The sequence below is a fragment of the Panthera pardus genome, unplaced genomic scaffold, assembly GCF_024362965.1.
Source record: "Panthera pardus isolate Hobbes unplaced genomic scaffold, ASM2436296v1 HiC_scaffold_11, whole genome shotgun sequence".
In the NCBI taxonomy this organism is placed as follows: Eukaryota; Metazoa; Chordata; class Mammalia; order Carnivora; family Felidae; genus Panthera; species Panthera pardus.
Genome location: NW_026526666.1, coordinates 40,898,455 through 40,925,730, shown reverse-complemented (window position 1 = coordinate 40,925,730; position 27,276 = coordinate 40,898,455). Strand labels below are relative to the sequence as shown.

The 27,276-nt window shown below is 35.6% G+C and overlaps 1 pseudogene; it reads left to right on the top strand.

The window, feature by feature from the left end:
- Window positions 1–19,601, top strand: part of LOC128775931 (tigger transposable element-derived protein 1-like) — a 93,715-nt pseudogene extending 74,114 nt beyond the window's left edge.
- The last annotated feature ends 7,675 nt before the right edge of the window (window positions 19,602–27,276 follow it).

Here is a 27,276-nt window from a genome sequence, read left to right as displayed (position 1 = left end):
TTTCTCATCCATCTCTCTCTACTTTGTGGGAGGCTCCAGGTGTAGTGGGAGACTCCTGGAAGGCAGCTCTCATTCACCTCTTTGGTTACGGGGAGGTATGAGACTTCCCACCAACTCCTCTGCTTAGGATGCAGGTATAAGCTGTAACATCACGACTTAACTGCAGTCAGGAGATGGCTCATCCACATCAGAGCAATGTACTAATTGTGCTGTCATTTGATCCCCTAAGTCCTGTGTCATTCTGTGAATTTAGGGTCACAGGCATCGGAACCCATGCTGATACTGCTTTTGCTTTTCTTTGTGTTAGTAATAAGCTGTCTAAATCCATTTAGATTCATTGTCTTTTACTGACTGAATCTATAGAAATGTGGCAAGCCAAGCTAGTAGCTGCCATGACGCTGCTACTCAGGAACTGCTTGACCACTTGACGATATTCATTAACCTTCTACCCAAACACCATCTCTTTTACCTATAATTACATTTGCTTAACTGATCTCCCTGCCAATAATCTTGCTTTCTGCGGATCTCTGTCTTGCATTGAAACTAGAGTAGCTTTTCTAAATGCAAATCTAATACTATTCTCCAACTTAGAATCTTCTAACTGCTAGATAGAGTGAAACATTTTACCATGTATTTTAGCCAGTTCAGGCTGCTATGACATAATACCATAGACTAGGTGGCTTATAAACAAGAGAAATTGATTTTTTACAGATTTGGAAGCTGGGAAGTTCAAGATTAAGAATAAGCAGAATTGGCGCCTTGTGAGAGCTCACTTCCTACTTTTAGTCTTCTTGCTGTGTCCTCAGATGGCAGAAGAAGTGAAAGAGCTCTCCATGGTCTTATTTATAAGGGCACTAATGTCTCTCATAACTTAACCACCTTCCAAAGGCCCTACCTGCTAATATAATTATACTGGAAATTAGGATCACAACATAGGAGTTTTGGGGGGACATATCCAGTCCAGAGCACTGTGGCTTACAATGACTTCCATGATTTGCCCCTGGACTACCTCTGCCCCTCATATCTTGACACTCTCCCTCCTTTTTTTTAATTTTAAAGAAAGAAATCATGAGCAGGGAAGAGGGGCAGAAGAAGGGAAGGGGAGAGAGAGAGAGAGAGAGAGAGAGAGAGAGAGAGATTCTTAAGCAGGCTCCCAACATGGAGCTTGATCCCACAACCCTGTGATCATGACCTGAGCCAAAATCAAGAGTCAGACACTCAACCAACTGAGCCACCCAGGCACCCCAACACCCAACACTCTCCCTCTCATAGTATAAGTTGTAGTAGAATTAAATATATTCTCTTTTTGAGGCTAGTTACATGTGCTAAATTTTAGGCATTGAAAATATTTAGTCCTTACTAATCTAAGCACAAAATATGGCAGCAAGAAATGAAGCTGAATAGAAAAGCAGAACAATGTTGGATTTATTTGGAATACTTCAGTCTTGCCTTATTTCTGTGACTTAACAAGGTGAGTGTATATTTTTAAAATATACTAGCAATCCATGATTTGTATGCAACATATACCACACTCACCATGTATTGATGGCCTATAGGAGACTCCAAGACCAGAGCTACATTTTATTCCCCTTTTCCTAAATTTCCAGGAAAACAATGACTTGTTAATTCCTTCAGTCTTATAAAAAGCTCAAAGGTGATTACAGGGAACTGATTTGAGACATCATTGAGTGAGTGGTATAGTATGTGCAACATTATGTAAGTGGATTCAGGATTAATTAAGGTCCTATTTGTCTAACATTTTGCTTTAGTATTAGAAAAGCCAGCACATGACTCCTGTTGATATGGGTCAGCATAAAACTCCAGACCACAAAAAAGGTGGCTTTTTCATCTTTGACACTATACACGCTGCCCTTTTCATCTTTGTGAAACTCTGAGAAAGTAAGCAGTCCTTTGTAAATACTGTCTAAACTTTTAATATGTGATACCCAGAAACAAAAACAAAAATGGGTATCAGTCACTCCCCCCAGTAGACTGTTCCTCAGTATGGAGCCCAAGAATAATGTTCCATAGAAGGACAAAAGATCTTGAGGGGAGATGTTTAGAGGAAGATGGTATTTTAACACTTGGGAGGAAAAATATGATTCTTCTCCATAGTAGTAAGGAAAGCTGACATTTGCGAATTGCCCATTTTAATACTTTTAATGTACGTCTGGTACTTGGCAGTATTGGTAGCAGTAAAAATAAGAGTGGGCAGAGCCTAAGTGTCTAAGAATGAATGTAAGATGTTTTGAATTGCAAAATGCCCGAGAAATACATTTTGATTCTCACTTTAGAAATACTGCGTTCACGTTGGTGTTATTTGTTGCAAACATATTCTCTTTAGGTAATAGAGTTATGTTAATGGCTGTTGAAATTCAGCTGATATTCCTGGGTACTCCTCTTACTGTATTCATGACAATGAATAATGGTCTAGTGATACCGCTTTCATATGTTGTTGAGGGATAAAATGGGATTAGGAAAATTGCTCCCAGCCATCATAGTAAATTTTCACCAGAACAAGTAGGCAGCTATGGTAGGTGACATTGGCATTTACTTTAACTTCCAAACACATTATTAGAATGGAAATGACTGTATATCATATCCCCAAATATATGTTTTGTTTTAGTATCCTTTGTTGCTGAGATATGTTTCCTAAGATTAGTATATTCTATGTCAGTATATGCAATTTAAACAAAATCAATACTTGTGATATTTTCTATTTTGATATTTGATGACATTGGCACATACTCAAAGACTTATTCGTGAAGTGGCTAGTATTTAAATTGTCATTGTATGAGGATAAAGGTGACATAAAATTTTTAATCGTTATACTTAACTTTGCATAGTCTCTTCGGATTCCATATTTTTTTTTCAAATGTTCCAAACCACTCAGTAATAGAAATTGTAGCTAAAAGTGACAGTTGACATTGTAAAAAAATAATTACATGAATTTAATACAAGGAAATTCAAGGAAATACAAGGAAACCCGGCTCAACTCAGTATAAAATGTGGTGTTAATTCCATGCATGTATTTTATCCATTTAACTTTTGAAAAAATATTTTTAGGAAAAGCGTATTGCTGATCATCATGTCAGAACCCAAAATGTAACAGTAATCACTGACTTGGAGTTTGTATTTTAACATAAATGTCTTGTCGACAGTGAATGTTGCTGATTGCAATCTGCCGTAAGGTTCATCAACTCAGGCTGTTCTCTTAGTTGCTTCTTTTAGAGGACGCTGCTCAATAATTGTACTTCATGGTAAAGATAATTTTAACTTGAGGTCAGGTTTCAATGTCAAAGGGCAAAAATATAGCCTCGAATCAAATGAACCATACTCACATTCTACAGAATTTTCTCTTGCAATATTATAATACTTTCCAAAAAAAATATTTTTTACTATTATGGAAGTATGGGAATATGTGAGTTTTTATTTCTCTCACAGTAATTTTGGATTAAAAATTTGATGTGGGAAGCCAGGAGATTGAGATGTTAGTTCTGACTTTGGCACTTTGAAGTTTATTACCTTGGCCAAATCATATTAATACTTCCAGACCTTAGTTTTCCTATTTATAGTGTGAAGGAGTTGGATAAGATCATCAATAAGATTTATTTAGTTCTCAAATATTATAGTTGTGTAACAAGGAACTTGCTTATGTAGGCAATTAATTTAAAAAATTGTACCACAAAATTTGTTATTACTTGTCATGTGATTTTAAAGTGAGATCTTGGGGTGCCTGGGTGGCTCAGTTGGTAAAGCTTCTGACTTTGGCTCAGGTCATGCTCTCAAGGCTTGCGGGTTTTAACCCTGCGTCAGGCTCTGTGCTGACAGCTCAGAGCCTGGAGCCTGCTTCAGATTCTGTGTCTTTGTCTCTGTCTGCCCTTCCCCCACTCATGCTTTCTCTCTCTCTCTCTCTCTCTCTCTCTCTCTCAAAAAATAAATAAAAACATTAAAACAAATTTAAAGTGAAAGCTTTTAAAAATTTTCTTGATGTAATGAAAGCAAAGCTACTTTCTTAAAATTTAACTACAATTACCCTGTATGTTATATTTTTGTTAAAGAATAATAAAACATTACTTTTTTTGTAGAAGTATATTTTAATGAGAAATATATAATGGGGTTTTTTTCTGAAGGACTAGATAAGTCACAAAGATTTACTTTTTTGTATGGTGTGTTTTATTTTTATATCTAGAATTAATATTTTGTAAAACTTAATAATATCTTGAAATAAAGACAATACATAAGTCAGCAGTTGCATATGTTATTAGACTTGATTGTGTAGAATATGATGCTTATTTTTGTCATCTGCAGGTCATTGTGACACATAATCAAGATGACACTAGGTCAGAAGAGAGGTAAGCAGTTTTATACCCAAAGAAATCTTTGTGCTAAAACAAGCCTTTTTGTGCCAACTCAAATAGAGAGCTCGATTTTATTCTGAAAAATGTAAAATCATTTAATCATCTCAAAGTAAAATGTCTTTAGAAGTAAAAGTATTCTGTAATCTGATAATTATAAAAATGCCAATCACTGGTTAAGTATTCTTTTGCTCATGTGACATTGAATTTGTGTGTTTTGTTATTTTTGTTCAATTTGGTTCACATTTTTGCTTCAAGCAGCATTCAATGGAGCAATGATTTCAATGACCTCAACTGTCTATATGGCAGAGCAATTTGCTTCTGCCTTTATACACATTGAATTAGGGTCAGGAGAGAGTCTCTCTCTGGGTCTATGACAGATTATATCCACTTACGTACAGTCCTAGAAGAGGGACATTATCAACTGCAAAGAAACCTATGTAATCCCCTAACACAGCATTCCAGTCAGTCATTGACATATTAACTACAATGGGTTAAGTTGAATGAGCTTATCTCAAGGTAAGTCTAAATGTTTTTCAGAAATTACTAAATCATATTTTCAATGACTATTAATCATTTAAAGATTGGAAGCAATTTAATTAGTAAGCCTCAGAAGAAATACATTTGAAAAGCCAAAATTAACTTATTCTAATGACCTTTTAAATCAGATTATATTAGAATAGCAATTTAGTAAATCACATGCCTCTTAATTATAAATGAAGATTTGAGATAAAAAGGTAGAATAAAAAATGTTGATGTTATAGAGAGTGTTATATTGGGAAAATACTGTTTCACATCCTGATCATCTCTAATCTTGGTTTTGGGACTCAGACTGTCCCCTCTTAAATCATTTGAAATCAAGGAATCTGAGAAAGAACCACATTATATATTAGAAACCCCAGCTTCCAGCTTTATGATTGACTGGATATTCTAAAAACGAAGAGACAAATAAACACCCCTTCCTCCTCCAATACAGCTTGATCCTGGGTAAATATTAACATGGTTGTATTTACATGAGTGATTGAAATTGTAAAGAAGTAAAAAATATTACCAGGGATCTCCAAATAGGAATAGTTTGCTGAAACCAAACAAGTGAGCATTTAGTAAGTAAAATCTAGGAGATGTTCCTAACAGCAAATGTTATGTATCTGTTAGTTAGATCTTAAACGTAAATGATATAGCATGTAGAAAATTAGACATTATTGTTAGGCCACCAAATTAGAAACAAATGAATAGCACACTCCTACAATTAATCTGGAGTAATATAAAAGAGCTACACGTTAGTGAAAAGATAGGTTACCAAAAATTTTCTGAGCAGCTGAGGAAACATATAAAAACACTGGTCTATCCTATCTCAAAAAAGTGAAAGTTATGATATGAAAATAATGATAATCATCAAAATGATAGTCTTATTTGATCATTTGCAAACATTGTGCTTCTCTTAGGTAACTCTGGATTTCAAACTCTTACAACTCATGTCAAATGCGTGTCAAGACAAGAAATTAACTTAAATTGGTCCCAACTGAGCAGTTCTTCTAATGACCTGTAAGTCCTCTCAGGAGGAAAACAGATCCAGGAAAATTTCAGGATTCCAACAGATTAAATTCTGTAAAAGTTAATTCAAATTAAAAAACACTGAATACTTCAGGGATGCTTAAATGACTGACTCTTGATTTTGGCTCCGGTCATGGACTCATGGTTTGTGGGATTGAGCCCTGTGTAGGGCTCTGTGCTGACAGCGTGAAGCCTCTTTGGAATTCTTGCTCTCCTTCTCTCTGTGCCCCTCCCCAACTCATGCTCCTCTCAAAAAATAAATAAAAAATAAAAAATAAAAAATACTGAGTACTTCAGAAAAGAAGCCGTTATGTTTGAGATTCGGCAGAAATAACACAATAGATAAAGATATCCAAGAACTTCAGATATTGGAATTAACAGATTTAGAATGTAAAATAATTATGTGCTATTTTTTTTAATCTTTTAATGTTTATTTTTGAAAGAGAGAGAGACAGAAAGAGTGTGAGTGGGGGGGGGGGGGTCAGAGAGGGAGAGGGACACAGAATCTGAAGCAGGCTCCAAGCTCTGAGCTGTCAGCACAGAGCCTGATGCAGGGCTCGAACTCATGAACCAAGAGATCATGACCTGAGTCAAAGTTGGACGCTTAACCAACTGAGCCACTCAGGCGCCCCTATGCTAATCGTTTTTTAAGAAAGAGGGCATAAAGACAGCAATGTTCAAGAAGTTACCATAAAGTACCAGAAAGATCTGATTTTAATGAAAGAGAATTGAAAATGAAAAAAATAATAAATTTAAAGTGAATAGAAGATGAAGCAGCAGGTTAAATAAATATGTAGAGAATATTAATGAACCAGAAGAGATATTAAGAAATTATTTAGTCTCTAGCAGAGAGAAAAGAAGACATGTAATATGAATGAAAGGTAAAAGATATGTAGGATAGATGGAGATGGTCCAACATTGATATGATTAGAGTTCTAGAAATAAAGAGTAAAATGACTAAGAATTAATGTTAGAAGAGATCGTTGTTGGTAATTTTTCAGAAATTTACATGATTTTATATGACACAAAAGTCATTATGAATACTAATAGGATACATGAAAAGAGGGGAAATACTTTGATACTTGATTCTTCGTAGTGAAACAGCTATATCATGCTCAAACACAAACAAAAAAAAAACTACACCAAATAGTTTTAAAAAGCCACAAATTATATTTAAAAATTTTTTTTTAAGTTTATTTTTTATTTTTGAGACAGAGAGAGATAGAGCATGAACAGGGGAGGGGCAGAGAGAGAGGGAGACACAGAATCGAAAGCAGGCTCCAGGCTCTGAGCCATCAGCCCAGAGCCCGATGCGGGGCTCGAACTCACGGACCGCGAGATCGTGACCTGAGCTGAAGTCGGATGCTTAACCGACTGAGCCACCCAGGCACCCCAAAAGCCACAAATTATATTTTTATGAGCCAGAGTTGTATTGACAATTGATATTTCAAGAGTAATACTGTAATCTAGACAATAATGGATAGTATCTTCAAAGTGGGAAGAGAATTTCTATACCCAGCAAAGACTATTTTTTATGAGTGAGGGAAAAAAAAAGAAATTTGCAACAGAACAAAATGGAGTTTATTAAAAGAACTCACAAATTATGTATGCATCTCAGGAAAAAAGAAAATGATTCTAGAAGAATGTCTGAGATGTAAGAAAAAATGGCTAGAAAATAAACCGGTAAACATGTTTGTAAATATACATACATACCAATTGTATAAAATAATTATATGTATAATTTGGGGAAATAAAAGCAAAATACCACATTAATTGGGGCATAAAAACCATTCAGAGTTCTTGGTATTTGAAAGGAGAGTTAACATACCGATTATATTTAGAGTTTCTTTATGTTAGGTTCTCATGATACAATTGTAAGTTTGACTCATAAAAGAATAAAAATTATATAATAGCACCCAAGCATGTAGATTTAAAGAATAAAAAGAAAAATTAACAAGTGAAAATCCTTGAAAAACTCCTCCAAAAAAGGCAACAAAGAAAAATAACACATATAAAATCAGAATAATAGTTTAAAATAAAATAATGTAGACAAAGTCTAATATGTCAGTAATCAAATGTATGCAGACTGAATGTTCTCTGTATGAGACAGAAATTGTCAGGTATAGTTTTCAAAACCCAGCTGTAGCTATAGGTTCTTTATAAGCAGTAAACCAAAAATACAAGACACCAAGTGTTGAATATGAAAGGATGGAAGGAGTTATATAAGATGGATACTAGAAATAGCATAGATGTTATGAAGAGAGGAAAACAATAGACTTTAAGATAAGAATGTTATTTGAGACCAAAGGAATTTCATACAATGATCACAGGTTTAATTCACCAGGAAGATGTACTAATTCTAACTTGTAGATAGAAGCTAATCTATCTAATAGATGAAGCAAAAATTTATTAAACCAAGTGGAATTTGAAGAACATGCTTAACCAATGTTATTTCATAATAGATCTTTTCCTGAAGCCAACAATCAAAGAATACAAATCCTTCTCAAATACTCATGAAATATGTATACCGTTTCTCTTAAAGAATGCTAGACCATTAAAAGATCTCAACAATTTTTAATAAATTGATATCATACAGATAATAAACTGGCCATGATTATATAACATTAGAAATAAGTGAGAATTAATTTGATTGTGGTAATCGTTTCACATTATATACATATATCAAACCATCATGTTGTATGCCTTAAATATATACAATTTGTTATTTGCTAATTATACATCAATAGACGTTGAAAAAAATAAAATGCAAAAAAAACTCCTTCCAAAACAAATTAGAAATGTTATAAAATGATAATGACTAAAATATATTTCTATGTTAGAAAATTAAAAAACATAATTAAATAATTGACTGTATGAAAAAAGTAAAAATGGACATTAAATAAAAAATAGGAAGCCTGGATGGCTCAGTTGATTGAGCATCCAACTTGATTTCTGCTCAGGTCATGATCCCAGGGTCATGAGATCAAGCCCCATGTTGGGCTCTGTGCTGAGCATGGAGCCTGCTTGAGATTCTCTTTCTCTTCCTCTCTCTCTGTCCCTTTCCTATGCTCTCTGTCTCAAATTAAAAATAAATAAATAAATAAATAAATAAATAATTATGTTTCCTGCATGGTAGCAAAATATTGCATGTTAACACTGGGTAGCTGCAACCAAATTGATTAAATACAATTGTATAGCCTTTAATACTTAGAAAACAAAGAAGCCTGAAAATAAATGGGCTCAGCATCCAACTTTAGTTAGAAAAACTGTGTTAGAAAGACAAAGCTAATAAATACATGAGTAGAAATTAATAGACTATGAAACTAACATACAAAATAAAAAAAAAAACCAACTAAGCTAAGACAATGATTATTAAAATACCTATAAAGCATCATCCCTTTTACAGGGTTGAGTGACAACAACAAAAAAAAGAGAATGAAAATACAAAAACATCAAGAATTTAAATGGCAGCATAACTAAGGATATCATAGAGATTGAAAAGATAGAATATTATAAACAAATGTATGCCAGTATGTCTGAAACATATGGAATGGGAAAACTTCCTAGGAAAATGACTTACCAAACCAATTCAGAAAGAAATAGGAACACTGAATAATCCTACAGGCATTAAATACATTGAATCAATTAACAATCTCCATAAAGATAATACCACTAAATGTTACTCACAGATGGTTTTACAAGCAAATCCTATCACTTATATGGAAGAAATCTGTCTCATCTTGAACAAACTATTTACAGAATAAAAACAGTAGGAATGCACCCCAGCTTAATTTATGAAGCTGCTATAATCTTGATTCAAAAATAAGAAATAGGACAATGGTATTCATGAAACAGGTGAAATCATTAAAAAATAGTCAAATAGAATGCAGCTGTATATAAAACATATATTACATCATGACCTAAAAAGCATGTCTGATTTAATATTATGCATTCTGTGTAATTTTCTCATTAAAAGATTACAAGATAAAAATCCTATGATCTTGTGTATAGCGTAAAACAAAATTCAACGTGCATTTATGATGAAAAAATCTAACAAATTAGGGCCAGTTGGGTGAACAATCAAGAAGCCAAGGCCCTATGTTTATCATATTTGGCTAGGGGTATGGGAATTACATATACAAATCCATGTTCTCTTAGAAAGGGCATTTGAGACATCAATGCCTTTCTTCTGGCATATTTTAGTATGTGCAGTGGTAGTTACCAGGTTATATAAGATTAACTTTTTAAAAACATTTTTATTTAACGTGTAACATGCATTCAGAAAAGTTAAAAATCTTAGGTATAGAGTTTGATACATTTCACAAAAACCATGAAGTGACCAGTGCCCAAATAAGATTAAGAATATAAAAACACCACAGAAGTCTCATTCAATCCCTTAACTATACTTGGACTCCTGTCCACTCCAAGTGTAATCACTATCCTGACTTCTGACTTCTATCATCATAGATATCTGTTTTGCTTATGAAAAACAATATTGGATATCTTTTCACCATTGTAGTAACTTGCATATCTTTATTTTTTGCCGTTTAAGTTTTTTTTCTATTTTTTTTTTAAATTGTGGGAAGAACATTTAACATATCTATCTCCTTACTAATTTTTAGGTGCACAATATAGTACTGCTAATTATAGGCACTGTGTTATACAGTACATCTCTAGAATTTATACATCTTGCATAACTGAAACCTGATACCTACTGAACAACATCTCCCCATTTCCCCCTTAACCCAGTGCCTGGAAATCACTATTCTACTGTCTGCTTCCAGGGTTAACTATTTTAGGCTCCTCATATAGGTGGAATCATGCAGTATTTGTCCTTCTGTGACTGGTGTATTTTGCTTAGCAAAATATCCTCCAGGTTCATCCATGTGGTTGCAGATGACAGTATTTTCTTTTTTTTAAAATTTTTTAAATGTTTATTTTTGAGAGAGAAAGAGGGGGAGAGCAAGAGTGAGCATGAGTGGGGGAAGGGACACAGAGACAGAGGGAGACGCAGAATCTGAAGCAAGCTCCAGGCTCTGAGCTGGCAGCACAGAGACCCACATGGGGTTGGAACCCAGGAACTGTGAGATCATGACTTGAGCTGAAGTCGGATGCTTAACTGACTGAGCCACCCAGGTGCCCCTTAAAGGCTAGATAATATTCCATTTTGTGTACAACCACATTTTCTTTATCCATTTATCCGTCACTGGAAAATTAGATTATTTCCATATCTCAACTATTGTGAATAATGCCGCATTGAACACGGAAGTGCAGTTCTCCAAGATCTCATTTCAATTCTTTTGGATATACACCCAGAAGTGGGATTGCTGGATCACATGGCAGTTCTATTTTTAATTCCTTGAGGAACTTTGTGTTTTCAATAAGGCACCATTTTACCTTCCCATCAACAGTATATAAGGGTTCTAATTTCCCTATATCCTAGGCAACACTTCTTTTTCTTTTTCTGATAATAGTCATCCACATGTGAAGAGATATTCATTGTGGTTTTAATTTGCATTTTCCTGATGATTGGTAATGATGAACATCATTTCTTACACCTGTTGTCAAGTTGTATTTTTTCTCTGCATCTCACACATTTTGATAAGTTGTATTTTCATTTTTAATTACTTCAAAATATTCTTTATTGTAATCTCTATTTCTTTTTTTTAGCCCATCTGTTATTTAGAAGTGTGTTGTATAATCTCCATATATTTTTGGATTTTTCAGCTACTTTTCTGTTTTTGATTTCTAGTTTAATCCCATTGTGTCCTGAGAGCTGATATTGTAGGATTTATATTCTTTTAAATTTTTTAATGTGTGGTTAATGTCCCAGATTGTGCTCTATCTTGGTGAATGTTCTATATGAGCTTAAGAAGAATGTGTATTCTGCTGTCATTGGATGAAGTAGCGTATAGATGTCCATTTTATCCAACTAATTGATGGTGTTGTTAAATTCAGCTATGTCCTTGGGGATTTTCTGTCCCCTGGATTTGTCTATTTCAGTTTGGAGAGGAATACTGAAGTCTGCAACTACAATAGTGGATTAATCTATTTCTCTTTGTGTTTCTATTCATTTTTGCCTCACATATTTTGATGCTCTGTTGTTTTGTGTGTGTGTGTGTGTGTGTGTGTGTGTGTGTGTATATATATATATATATATATATATATATATATATATATGATAAGGATTGTTATATCTTCTTGGAGAATTGGCCCCTCTATCATTGTGTAATGGCCCTCTTTATCTCTGGTAACTTTTCTCTGTTCTGAGGTCTACTTTGTCTGAAAGTAATATAGCCATTCTTGTGCTGTTGTTTTTAAGTGTCAGCACGGTATATCTTTCCCCATCCACTTTCTTTTAAACTATCTGTGTCTATATTTAACATGGGTTTCTCATAGACAACATATGATTGGGTAGTGTTTTTTGATGCACTCTGAATTTCAGTTTTTTAATTGGTGCATGTAGAACATTATTGATATGGTTAGATTAATGTCTACCGTATTAGTTCCAGTTTTCTATTTGTTGTCCTTGTTTCTTGTTCCTATTTTTGTGATTCACCCTTTCCCTGATTTTTGTTGTTTTATGTAGTCATTTTATATGATTTCATTTTTTCTACTTTCTTAGCATATAAATTATATTTCTTTTTATGTATGCTTTTAGTGGCTGTCCTAGAATTTGCAATATACATTTACAACTAATCCACATCTATTTTCAAGTAACACTCTATTGCTTCACAGGTAGTGTGAGTACTTTATAATGAAAATAATCCTAATGCTTTACTTTTGTCCCTTTGCTGTCTTTCACTTTGCTTATTCATAAGCATGCATAGACAGACGGGTGCACATGCACGCACACACAAACGTAATCAGAGACATTGTTACTATTACTATTTCGAATAAACTTATCTGTTAGATCAATTATGATTCAGGAAAATAAAAGTTTTTATTTTATCTTCGTTTATTCCTTCTTCTATGCCCTTTTCTTTATGCATATCTGAATTTTTGATCTATATAATTTTCCTTTTCTCTATAGAACTTTTAAATTTCTTACAACAGCTACTAACTACAAATTCCCCCATTTTTTGTTTGAGAACAACTTTATTTCTCCTTCACTTTTCAAAGTTAATTTCATAGTGTACAGAATTCCAGGTTAGTGGTTTTTTTTTTCTCTTAACACTTCAAGTATTTCCACTGTCTTCTTGCTTGCATGGTTTCTGAGAAGTAAGATGTCATTCTGATCTTTGCACCTCTGTAGGCAAGGTTTTATCCTTTGGCATTTTGTAGAAGTTTTTTCAGTATTGCCTATTGATGTCTCAACTTTAAGGATGCAATTTGCCCTGTGCTCTCAGTTCTCTTACAGATCTGAGAAGCATTGTTGATTTTATAGTTAATCAGATGTTTTAGGATGGAGTGGCAACTTCCAAGCTTTTTATACGCTAGACTGGAAACCGGAAGTCCTGTCTTGGTTGTCTTAGATCTGGGTTTAATTAAAGGAACTTGACACTCATGGAAAGCATATAATTCTTCTCTGGAATTAAATTACTTGTTTTCCTTCACATATATAAGGCTGTTTTGCTTAGAAGAAGTTGTGGACATGGGAGGCATCCAAAAAACCATAGTCTCCTCTCCTAGAAGTTTCACATGCACATTTGATCCTCATATCAATGAGATTAGTTAGGACCTGAATTTTCTTTATTTTGCAAAAGAAGACATCGAAAGATTGGTTTGGGCAATGTCATACAACTTTATTTATTTGACTTGAATGTCACCAATTTCTAGGCAACAACTATATTTTACTTATCTTGATAACCTCAGTGCCTAGAAAGTTCCTGGCACGTAATTGGTGTGTAGTTAACAATTGATGAATAAGTGAGTAAACAAAGAAACAAATACAAAATTAGAACTCAGACTGCTAGACTTTTGCTCATTCCTTCATAGCAAGGGGGTTTTAAATTTAAAAATATTTTGAAACTTTATGTCCTTGTCATTAGTATTTGCTACCATATTCTCAAAAGATACTCCTGGGGGATAGACAGTGCAGAAACGCAATGGCATCAAATTTTAAATTGCTTTGTAGCTGAAAACTATGCATAGAGGTCATGCCCTAATTTTATTATTTTGTAAAAAAGCTTGTACTTCTTCAATAAACATTTTTATCTCCACGGCTTACATTAAATTCCCTTTTAACTTCAACACTTTCTCTTACTGAGTGTTCACTTCCTGACTCATTTAAACTTATATGCAGCCGTGACACAGATGCTACATTGATATCTTGCTGGTTAAATGGACCAAAAAGGCATACTTATTAGTTGGTAAATATGATTATTTTTCATTTTAAATTTCCACAAAGGCATATGAAGTAGTAAAGAAATGTGCTGTACGTACTATGTAAATTTCCACGGAGATGCAGTAAACTGAGTTCTGCAAATCTGAGCTCTATTTTATTTTGGGTCTGTTTCTAGTGCCAATCAAAATGACAACTGCAAATTCATTCATGAACTTGATCTGAGGAGAAGAGAAATCCATGCAGATGATTTAAGTAAAGGGAGAGTAGAGAAAATCAAATTTATAGAAACTAGGTATTACTGTCTATTATAGTTACTAAAACTACTGGGTTCCCAGAGAAGGGACAGAAGGAGCTCCCACGTATTGGCTAATAATTTGGAAGGATGTAACATGAGATTAGAAAAGGAAAGTTTAAGGTCCGTATAACAAATGTGTGTGAGTTGGAGTGGCACAGTTTCTCAGTCAGAATCAAACAAACAAAAAACCCCTGAATAGAAGCTTTAATGGAACACCTTAAACTTTTGGAAAATTAGTCTGTCAAGTTTCATAATATGAATTAGGTAAAAGTTTTTGCTTGCCTCAGGGAGAAAGAGAGCTATTGGTTTTAACTAATGAGATTTCGTGGAAATAGATGAATTCAAAAAAGAATAATTGCTCTAATATTTTTACCCTTTTTAATGGCCAGGATCAAGAAAATTGCCTATCCATATACACATGTTTCTCAGTGTAGTACTTAAAAAAAGGTAGAATACTAGTAAAAGACTGCACTTTGAAACATAGGTATTCATTTCTAAAGTACAATGTTGGAACCCAGTGGGGAGTGAGTCAATATATGTTGGAGTGAGGGAGCAGGAAGAGAAAGACGAAAGAGTATGAGGATAAGAAAAAAATGAAAAGAGATAGAAAAATGGGAGACATTATTATAGTAGCCCTGAAGTTGCTAGTTCATATATTACTGATTTTTAGGTTTAAAGTTTATTAACACTTAATATCTCCATAAAAATATAAGCAATGTTGTATCGAGTACCCACATACTTACCAACTAGCTCAAGAAAAATGCTTGATACAGTTAAATCTCTTTTACCAATCTTTCATGGGCACAGCCAATCTCTCCTCTAGAAGGGTCCTAACGTTCTTATTTAGCACTGTCATGAATTTCTTTATAGTTTTCTATATATGCATATATCCCTAAGTCATACATCATGTTGTCTTAAATATTTAAATCTTTATATAATTGGTTTTGATGTGTAATTTCATTTTCTTCATCCAACATAGGGTTTGTGAGGTTTATTTATATTCATTCTTTTCACCTATCACATGAATATACCAACATTTATTTATTCATTCTCCTGCTATAAACATTTAAATGGTTTTTATTTCTTTTATTTTTATAATGAATGTTATTTTATACATTTTCCCAAGTGCTTGTACCAATTCCCAATCCCACCAGCAATGTATAAATATTCCTGATACTTCTCTACTTCTCCAACATTTGATAATAAGCAACTCTTAAAATTTTTGCCAACTCAATTATTATGAAATGGTATTTCATGGTGACCCTAATCTATTTTTTTCTTAATTACTAATAAAGTAGAGCATCATTTCATCTGTTTATTAGCCTCTCTTGTGAATTGCCTTTGCATGCTTGTTTTTTATGGTTTTTGGGAGTTAAAATATATGTTATAGTTATCTGTATAGTATACTATACATAAATATACATGAATATAAAAATTAATTTTTTTTCCAATTTTCAGGCTCTTTTTCCACTTCTGTAATGTGTTTTAATGAAAATAATTTTACATTTTATCTCAGTCAACTTACAAATAAAGTCATCACCCAGATTCTCATCCCTCTTAGATTCTGTGTAACCTATTGGGACCTATAGTCTTCGATCTATAATCTTTTTGCTCTCTCTCCTCCTTTTTGTCTTACATATAGACTTCATGGTCTTGCTTTTTATCATGCAAGTTGAAAAATCTGTACTATAAATGAATCCAGCTGTTTGTACTCAACATTTACACTGGGACTCCTGTCTATAGTGGAGGAAAAAAAGCACACAGCCGTGATGGCTGCCTCACTGGAACTCACAATCCTGTCACTCTGTTGCTCTCATAGGTAACTATTTCCTGATTTCTTCTAGAATTTAAAACTCTCTTAGCCATCTTCACTCTCAGTTTATGTCCTTACTTATTTCACTGAAGAAAGAGGAACAATTGGAATAAAGATGCTTCATATGTCCTCCACCACAACACCCAGGAAACTTCAACTGTGTCCACAGTCCCTAAGTCATTCCTATAACTAAACTGTGCTCTTATCTAAAGTTAAACCTTCATTGGATCCCCCCACCCACATTTTTTTATGCTCAAATATCTTTCCAGCATGTATCTCATTTTTCTTTTGTGCATCATCAATTTTACCTCTTTACTGGATCTTGACTATCATCATACAGATAAGAAATACTTTTTCATATACTTGAGAACAAAATCTCTCTGGACTCTACTTCCTCTCTAAGTAGCATCTCCCAGCACGCCATTTCTCATCCCCGTTATATAACTAAGCTACTAAGAAAAGTTGTGTGTAATTACTTCTCCAATTCTCTGCTTTTATTCTCCCGTTTTAAGGTTTTTATTTAGAAAAATTCAAACATACACAAACAAGATAATGAAATCTTATATAACCTATCACCCAGATTTAACAATTATTTGCCATACTATCTACATGCTCCCTTATTTCTTTTCTTTTTAGCTGAAGTATATAAAAGCATATTATTGTACTTCTCTAGTCATTTCACCATAATGACTATTGCCAAGGTCAACTATGACCTTTATATTGCTAAGTCCAATGGTCAATTCTCAGTTCCCCTCATATTTGGCTTATTATCATTTTATAAAGTTGATCACTTGTCTTGTTTAAACATTTTTTTCACATGCCTTCCAGTGTATTCTGCTTCTCTGGTTTTCTTCTTGTTACACTGGACAGTCCTCTTCAGTTCATTTTCTGGCCTCTTTATAAATGGAGGACTTGGGATTTAATTAATTAATTAATTTTATATGTAGAGAGTGCACAGAAGTGGGGAAGAGGGGCAAAGGGAGAGAGGGAAAGAATCTTAAGAATTTTAAGCCCCAATGTGGGGCTTGATCCCATGACCCTGGGATCATGAACTGAGCCAAAATCAAGAGGCAGAACCACCCTTAACTGACTGAGCCACCCTATTGCCCCAGAGAGAGAGAATCTCAAACAGGCTCTATGTTCAGAGTGAAGCATGATGCAAAGTTCCATTCCACAAACCATAAGATCATGATCTGAGCTGAAATCAAGAGTCAGACACTCAACTGACTGAGCCACCGAGGTTTCCCTATAGGTGCAGTTTTCAAACAACATTTGCTCACTTGATGGCTTTATGTCAAATTTTGGTAATTCTGGAAATATTTCAAATTTTTTATTGTTATTATATTTGTTGTAATGATATGTGATCACTAATCTTTGATGTGACTATTGTGATTGTCTTGGGGAGCTGCAAACCAGGCCCATATAAGATGGCAAACTTATTTAATAATGTTGTGTGTATTCTGACTGTTCCACTGATAAGTTGTTCCCCCATCTCCCTCTCCTTGGGCCTTTCTATTCACTGAGACACAATAATATTGAATGAAGTTAGGCCAATTAATACCTCTACGAGGGCTTCTAATTGTTCAAGTGAAAGGAAGAGTTGCATGTCTCTCATTTTAAATCAAAAGCTAGAAATGATTAAACTTAATGAAGAAGCATGTTAAAAGTTGAGACAGGTTGAAAGCTAGTCCTCTTGCACCAGTTAGCTAAGTTTAAATGCAAAAGAAAAGTTCTTAAAGGAAGTTGTAAGTGCTACTTTAGTGAACACATAAGTGATAAGAAAGCGAAACAGTCTTATTGCTGATATGGAGAAAAATTTAGTGATCTAGATACGAGATCAAACCAGCTGCAACATACCCTCAAGCCAAAGCTTAATCCGGAGAAAGGATTTAACCCTCTTAAATTGTATGAAGGCTCAGACAGGTGAGGAAGTCTCAGAAGAAAAGTTTGAAGCTAGCAGAGGTTGGTTCATGAATTTTAAGGAAAGAAGTCATTTCCATACATACGAGTGCAAGGTGAAGCAGCAAGGGCTGAGGTAGAAGCTGCAGCAAGTGGTCCAGAAGATCTAGCTAGGATCACTAAGGAAGGTGGCTATGCTAAACAACATATTTTCAAGGTAGATCAAACAGTCTTAAACTGGAAGAAGATGCCATTTAGGGCTTTCATAGCTAGAGAAGAAAAGTCAATGCCTGGCTTCAAAGCTGTATAGGATAGGCTGTCTTGTTAGGAGCTAATACAATTGGTGAGTTTAAGCTGAAGCCAATGCTTATGACCATTATAAAAATCCTAGTGTCATTAAGACTTAGGCTAAATCCACTCTTCCTGTGACCTATAAGTGGAACACTAAAGCCTGGCTGACAACACATCTGTTTACAATATGGTTTACTGAATAATTTAAGCCCACTCTTGAGACTTGCTGGCCAGGGAAAAGTTTCTTTTTAAAATATTACTGCTCATTGACAATGCACCTGGTCACCCAAGAGCTCTGCTGGAGATGTAAAACAAGATTAATGTTGTTTTCATGCCTACTAACATAGCATGTACTCTGTAACCTATGGATCAAGGAGTAATCTTGAATTTCAAGTCTTATTACTTAAGAAATACATTTCATAAAGCTATTGCTGCCATAGATAGTGATTCCTCTGATGGATCTGACAAAGTGAGTTGAAAATCTTTTCGAAAGGAGTCACCATTCTAGATGCCATTAAAAACATTCATGATTCATGGGGAGAGGTCAAAATATCAACATTAACAGGAGTTTGGAAGAAGTTGATTCCAGCTCTCATGGATGACTTTGAGGGGTTGAAGGCTTTAGTGGAGGAAGTAACAGCAGAGGTAGTGAAAACAGCAAGAGAACTAGAATTAGAAGTGGACCCTGAAGATGTGACTGAATGGCTGCAATCTCCTAATAGACTTTAACGGATGAGAAGTGTGGTTTCTTATGGATGAGCAAAGAAAGTGATTTCTTGAGATGGAAACTACTCCTGGTGAAGATGCTGTGAAGATTGTTGAAATGACAACAGAGGATTTAGACTATCACATAAACTTAGCTGATAGAGCAGTGGCAGACTGAGAATATTGACTCCAATTCTGAAAGAAGTTCTACTGTGGGTAAAATGCTATTAAACAGCACTGCATGCTACGGAGAAATCATTTACGAAAGGAAAAGTCAATTAATGTGGCAAACTTCATTATTGTCTTATTTTAAGAAATTGCCAGCCTTCAATTGGACGTTGCTACCCCACACTGACCAGTCGGCAGCCGTTGGCATCTAGGCAAGACCCTCCTCCAGCAAAAAAAAAAAACAAAAAAACAAAAAAACAAAAAAACACCTCAGATGATGGTTGGCACATTTTAGCAAAAAAAAAATTATCTAATTGATGGATGTACATTGTTATTTTAGACATAATGTCATTTCCATAGTATAGTGGAAACATAACTTTTATATGCACTAGGAAACCAAAAAATTAATGTGATTCACTTTATTTAGGTGTTTTGGAACCAAATGTGCAATATCAAGGTATGCTTATAAAAGCCAAAGTCTTTCAAGGCTTATAAGGTGAGCATACATTTATCCTCCGAACCAGAACACTTTAAGGAGTGAAGGACAATAAAACTGATTAAGGTGATATGATTTTGAAATATGCTCTTATGAATGGACAAATTAGATTAATTATATTTGTAGATATGAAATAATTATATTCAAGAAATACTTTCAAAACTAAAATTTTCTCCCTAATCAGTGGTTGTTAAAGCAACATTTAAAAACAAAATATTGGGGTGCCTCAATGGTTCAGTCAGTTGAGCGTCCGACTCTTGATTTCAGCTCCGGTCATGATCCCAGGGTTGTGGGATCAACCCCCATGTCAGGCTCTCTGCTGAGTGTGGAGTCTGCTTAAGATGATCTCTCTCCCTCTCCTTCTGCCCTTCTCCCCCACTCGTTCTCTCTCTTACTCTCTCTCTCTGTCTCTCAAAAAAATAACTAAAAACATGATATCTTACTTTATTGTTATAATGCAAATAATTATTCTTGTACATTTTCACACACTTTAGTCATGGCTTGGCTTTTTTTTTATATATACAAAAGGATTTATTTAAAAAAAAAACCAGTAAGACACTCGTACATCATGACACTGTTACACTGGGCTTTTAACACAAGACTTGCTCTACAATATGGGGGGGGGGGCATAAAACACAAGCTGATTCTGAAGCATAGCAATTAAGAAATATAACAATGAAAGCAAATTTCTTTTAATGAGAACTCAGAATTAAACTTCAGAGGGACCCAATGTCATACTTCCATCTCTAATACTATGCCATTGGCATTTTTAAGTACAAAAATTTACCATGGCTTTATTTTATTTTTAAAATATTTTTCCAAATATTCTTTGAAAGTGCATATATAGTTAACTTGAATGTTATGATACTTTTAATGTGTTCTTGTTTGCAAACTGTCAATAATTTCGAACTGTCAAAATCTTTAGACCTGAAATTTTGGAAGGGGCTCCATTTGTTGGATACTTCAAATATTTTTAATGTCTTGTTTTAGAAAAAAAGAAAAAGAAAATGAACATCTGGAAGACTTTTTAAAATAATTTTTAAAAGTTTTTTATTTTAATGTTTATTTATTTTTGAGAGAGAAAGAGAGAGAGAGCGAGAGGGAAAGGGACAGAGAGAGAGGGAGACACAGAGTCCAAAGCAGGCTCCAGGATCTGAGCTGTTAGCACAGAGCCTGATGAGAGGCTCGAACCCATGAACTACAAGATCATGACTTGAGCCAGAGTTGAACGGTTAACCAACTGAGCCATCCAAGCACTCCATCTGGAGAATTTTTTAAAAAATGTTCAATACTATTATAGGACACAGTTTTATTGATGAAGCAGTTGTTTGAAGAGTCAAACATTTCCAAAATATTATTGATGTGGGCAACAAAACAATCTTACGTAGTGTCATGTAGAAATATCTACATCTATCAGTATTTTTATATATAGCATTTAACATTAACTTAATCATAAAAGTTTTGTGGTAAGTTAATCTATATGCATATATGTATGTGTTTATATATTTGATAATTATAGCTCCTGTTTTTATTTTCAGAACGTTGCTGTTTGTTTGAATGCAAATAAAAATTGTATGTGCACTATACCCAATTTAAGAATATTTCTCAATAGATATTTTCAACTTGGGAAGAACATTGTTACAATAATGCTGTTCTTTAACATTTGTATTTGTTTCATCACTGCAGTGCTAAACTTTCTAACTGAATTAACAACAAGAAAAAGGTTTTACAAGCATGCTATTTAAAACTTGAAATAATCAACTTTGAATAGCTTTATTTTCACCACTTGAATTATATGAACAATTCAAATCATTAGTGGAGTTAACATTTTTTGAAGCATCAGATAGCACAGATATGAAACTGGAATCTTGTTGGTGAAATTCTTATGCAGCCATCATTTCTCTCTTCGTTTGTACACAAGAGAAGTAAAACATTTACAAGAAACTTGTGATTTAAAGAAAAGCCACACTTAACAGAGTGACATGTAAATGACTATTCTGCAGTTACAAGCTCTAAATCATCATCTTGTATGTAGTCTTCTTAAGAAAAGAAAAACACTAATGTTGCACAGCATTTACTTATTTTGTTAGTTTCCAGAGTATAGTTAAGTGAATTTGGAAAAATTAAGAACTCAAAAAGATTTTGAAAAAAATAAAGGAAGGTTAGAGGCTGATGGAGAAGGTCTATAATTTTATGAACATTGACTTACAGATTTGAACATAATACCTCAGTATACCTGTGTTGTTTGAGATCTTGAATGTTGGAATATGGTGATGATGGACAAAAGTCATAGTCGCAGACCAAGAAAATCTCACAGCCAAATGCAATGAGTTGTTGTGAATGGGCAGGGCCAAGGCTTAGGTATGTTCATAGATGATGTTAGGCAATAGCCTTCTTTGAACAACTTGTCTAGTAAAGCTGGGAAGCACTTTCCACTGTACGGACCTGGGGATTCACATGAAAGGCCAAAGAAGTCTTCTGGAATGGAGCATAAGAAATTATTATAACCCTGACCCCTTTGGCCCTAATGAAGTTTAGCATAAAGAGAAAAAAAAAGTCCCATTGACTAAGGTTAATGTAGACAATGCTAAATATTGGAAAGAATAAAAGAAGGCTCTAACAGAACCCAGTCTGAAGAGAGAAAGAGTGGACAGCAGCAACAGCTGTTGCTGGCCTGTTGGGGAGGCCGGCAGAGCTGGTGTGAGGCACAGAGAATAGTTGATTTAGCAGCCCATTCAGATTCAGCGTATTTCCTGAGAAATGAAAAGGTGTGAAGTGAAAGTTCTGTGCCACTAAAGAGGGTGCAATTGCAGGCCCAGGTAGCTTTGTTGTGGTGAGCCTCTGATTAAATGTAATGAGGAGAACACATCCTTCTCTGACCTATGAATCTACAGAGACAAGGTATTTTACTCGGAGTATTGCTGGCAGTTTTAGATGGTTATCAAGGACTCTAAATATCTGGCTCCACTGTTACCAATGACAGCCCACTGGGGGTAGCAGACTCTAAGGCTGGAGGCAACTGGAACCACTTGGGGGAGTGTGGGACACCATCCGTTGTGCAGTTCAGCTTTCAGTGATGCCACTGGCACAGGGGGAGCTCTGACAAGGATTGATTTATGGACAGAGTATAAGAAACTCTAGGGATTTTTGTAAATATTTATGTGGAGAGTGAATTCTGGGAAAAATAAAAATGACCAGAAGTAAAGGTATAGTATTCAAGATAATATAATCTAAGCATATCTATAAATGGCCTCTCACTTTTGCCATAAGGTTAGTGAGGCATGAGGAGGTTCTCAGTGACAAAAGAACTCGTATTAAGGTAGGTCCAAGGGGTCCAGTAGCTGAGAAGTTGGAGATAAACTTCTTCTGTTGGAAGTATGGCTCTATTATTTACTAGTTTGTAAATTAGAAGGTAGATTAATCTCTCTATACCTCAGTTCCTTTAATCTGTAAAAGGGAGCACAGGGGTGCCTGGGTGGCTCAGTCAATTGAGCGTCAGGCTTGGGCTCAAGTCATGATCTCGAGGTTCAAGGGTTTGAGCCCAACAGGCTTGTTTTGGTCAGTACAGAGCAGAGCCAGCTTCAGATCCTCTGTCCCCCTTTCTCTCTGCCTCTCTTCTGCTCTAGCTCTCTCTCAAAAATAAATAAACCTTTAAAGAAAAGGGGGGAGCACAATAGTGCCTACTTCATTGAGTTGTTGTGAGTTTCAGGGTCCTAGATTATTAAGTACTTAAAGCAAAGCCAGGCCCATAGTGCATGCTATATATGTGTTTATATAAGAGTCAAGCAAGGAAATGGAAGAGAACAAGGAGAGATGTGTTTTTTAAAAAATAAAAAAGGTGAGACGCTGAGTATTTTAGCATTTCAGGGACACCATCCATCGACTCTGTAACACTGATTGAACACCTTCTGTGTGTCAGACAAGATTGCCTACCTGCAGCCCTAAACCAGTAAGTTCCAGGAATAGGTGAACCAATCAGAGAGGGATACTGCCATCTGTTGCCCTCGATTATCGGGAAGAATTGCCATTGAACATCTTCTTGGATGGATGGCCAGCCTGAATGTTTTCTACCAAGGCAAAAACAGGCAGTCCTCTAGCCTAAGGAGTGATCCTAAGAGTTGTTTCCCAGGCTCTCCTCTGAGGGTGCTTAGGGCATTGCTAGACATTGAGAAGCAGCAGTGTAGTGATATGTGAAACTGACTATGGCACCACACGGGTCAGGGTGGTTGTATTAAATAAAGAGACACATGTATAAAGCCTAATAATAGGCATATTGTGGGCTCCTGTTATTAGGATGTTACATTTCTTAAATTATTCTCCTCTGCTGGTTCTGTTAGAAATTCAGCATTGGTCAAATACAGAGCACCATTAACAGGGCTTTGGGGATGCAGCAAAGCATAATGGCTCAGCATTCAGGCTCTGGAGACCTACTCCTTGCATTCAAATCCCAGCTCCTCCACTTAGGAGCCCTGTGACAATGGGCAAAGTCCATGCTTCAGGCTCTTCATATGTAGTGGGAATGATAAGCAGTTCTAGCTTCACAGGTTTGTTGTGAAGATTCAATGAGTTAATACATGTGAAACCCCAGAAACATTGCCTGTGGCACAATAAATGACCTTAATAGAACTATTAAACTTAAATGCTACTATTAATATAATAGGGCAACAAAACACCAGAAAAAAAATAGTATCAGGAAAAATTTCACAGAAGATGTATCAAAAGAGTGACAAAGTCAGATTTGCATTTTCTGTAAAAGCTTTGATAACAGAGTCCTGTCTCTACTGATCATCACTACCAGTGGCTCCAGTGGGACCATATGCAGGAAAAGGCCGGAGTAAGGACTGTGGTAGTGGCAGTAATGAAAGTGAAAGCAAGAAGCTCATGAAGGATCGTCTAAATATAGGAGATTCTGATTTGGGGGCAGCGGGCTCCTTTAAAAACCTACAACCCAGTGAGTCTGAAATCCAGTCTTACAATGTCTCAGTTGATCTGCTGGCTTTGCTTGCTTAGGTCTCCAGCCTCATTTCCACTCGGCTCACCAACACCCCTCTGAACTCTGCCTTTTCTTTTCCTCAAATATTCCCCATTCTAAACTCATTCTAGCCCCAGACTTTTGAACTTGAGATTGCCTTTCCCTGCTGGCTCCTGCTTACTCAGGCCAGGATTCTCTGAGCACCTACTGAGAAGTTCTGGGCTGACCCTGAGCACTTTCAATCTCACCACCTTGCTTTCTTGTCTTCTCTGTATTTATCACTGTGAAAATTATCTTGTTTATTTGCTTACTTGTGTAGTGAAAGCATGGATTTTTGTCCCAACCATTATTTTTCTTCTGTCTCTAGAACAGTGCATGGCATACAGTAGGAGATCAATAACTATTTGTTATGGATGAAAAATATTCTGGCCGTTCAGCACAAGGGGGTTGGAGTTTATAGGTGAACTACCTTCAGTGCCTGCAGCTGAATGGGGCTGACAAAGTCAGGCACAGACATTTTCAGGTCTTTTCACCTCTACGATGACGTTTTCTGTCTATGCATGAGGCTGTTTGGTTCATCTTAAAAGGTGAGGACAAGCCTGTAATCCTCCAGGTATAGTTCCGACTGAACGTGTCAGGTTTATGTCTATCTTTTCTCTGCTTTCCATTTACATTTAAAAATACAGAAGGAAAACAACATTACTTAAATAGGTGAATGAAAAAAAATAAGAATTTGGGACCCGTCTCAGTTTTATATGGATTTTTAGCATTTTGTTAATGTAGTATTTCAAATTCATGGATAACAGATTGGCTATTCAACAAATGATGCTGAGAAAGCCAGTTAGCCTTTGGGGGAAAAGTGTAATGAAAATCCATACCTCACTGAAATCAATTTCAGATAGAGCAATGCATGTAATATTAAAAAGTAAAATTTTGACAACAGTGGAAGAAAATAGAAGTGACTATTTTAGAATCTTTGATAGAGGACAACTTTTCTGTGCAGGACATCAGGCCAGAAGCTATAAAGGAAGTGGTTGACAGAATTGCCTAGAAAAACACTAAAAGTTTCTGTAGGAAACAATAGGTCCTGTATACAAAATTAAGAGACATTTGCAAACTGGAAAAACATGCTGACCTTAATGTATTTAGAGATATATTCACACATGTGTGCGCACACACACACACTAAAATTTCAGTAAGAAGACACCTAACCTTTGTGAAGTGGCTGGTGCTGGTGGCCCCTCATTTCCTCTCTTCCCTCTCATTTCCTCTTTTCCAGCATAGTCAAGTTCTCGCTACTGAGGCTGAATTGTCCCCAGAAGCATGCTTTGAAGGGTCTCTGCAGTTAGACCAAGAGCATGTGACTCAGTCATGCTCAGTGGGATCTGAGCTGAGGTCTGCTGAGCCTCCTAGGAAAGGCTCTTCCCTCTAAAAGAGGCTCAGAATAAAAAATACCCCTTTTCTTTTTAACTAGGCATTGTTGTGTACCTGGACACAGCATTTTTCCCCGTTTGAGGGATGAGTCAAAAGTTTCAAGCTTAAAGACCAAGCTCATATGCTAAGGAATTCCATTCCGTAATTAATTTGAGAAATCATGTTAAAGGTGGAACATGATTTAGTACTTTATCATTCTTTTAAAGGTCCCTATCATTTTCTTTTCTAACCTAGAAGTTAAGGCAGGTTACACATCTGTCAATAGTCTTTGAAGTTGTTTTGTTCTTTTTTTAAAACATGACCATGTCACATATTTGAATTAACTACCATTTCGAAGGCTAAGCAAGTAAGTCTACCATTTGTGGATCTGCTGCCGACCAGCCCGTGCCCTGCGTACAGTTGACAGTCTCAGAGTTTTCTAACAGGTGAGCCGCACGGTATGCAGTGTTTCGGACACCGGGAATCCCTGTCAACCAGGCCAAATGGTGAAATAAATGCTCATTGTCTTCAATGAGATTGTTGTAGCTAACTTCACACATGTCTGATCCCTGTCTTAATCAGTTAAAGATCCTATGGCCAGCTCCTCCGGCCCATCTGTGCTCTGATGTTCCTTTTTCTCTACAACGCTGCACTACTTTGTCCTTGGGCTGCCTTCCTGTACCGACTACACCATTCGCGACATCCTCTGGAGTTGCTCCTCCATAATTGGCAAACTCCACTGTATCCTCAGTGGAAATCTCCATGTTTTCTCCTTCATCTGGTCTTCACTGATAACTGCCTCCTTCCACATACACCACTTCTGCCTTCTCCAGTCCACTTCTCTTACCCAACATAACTCATGGCCAGGAATTAGGCTTTGGTGACCCCCTTTATCTCCCTTATCACCTCCAGCACGTTACTCTTACACTGTCCTATAAATAACACTAATTATTTTCCTCAAGCCAGCGTGTTGAGGACTGTATTGCCTCCTTTACTGTCATCACCCCATCACCCCATAACCCCAT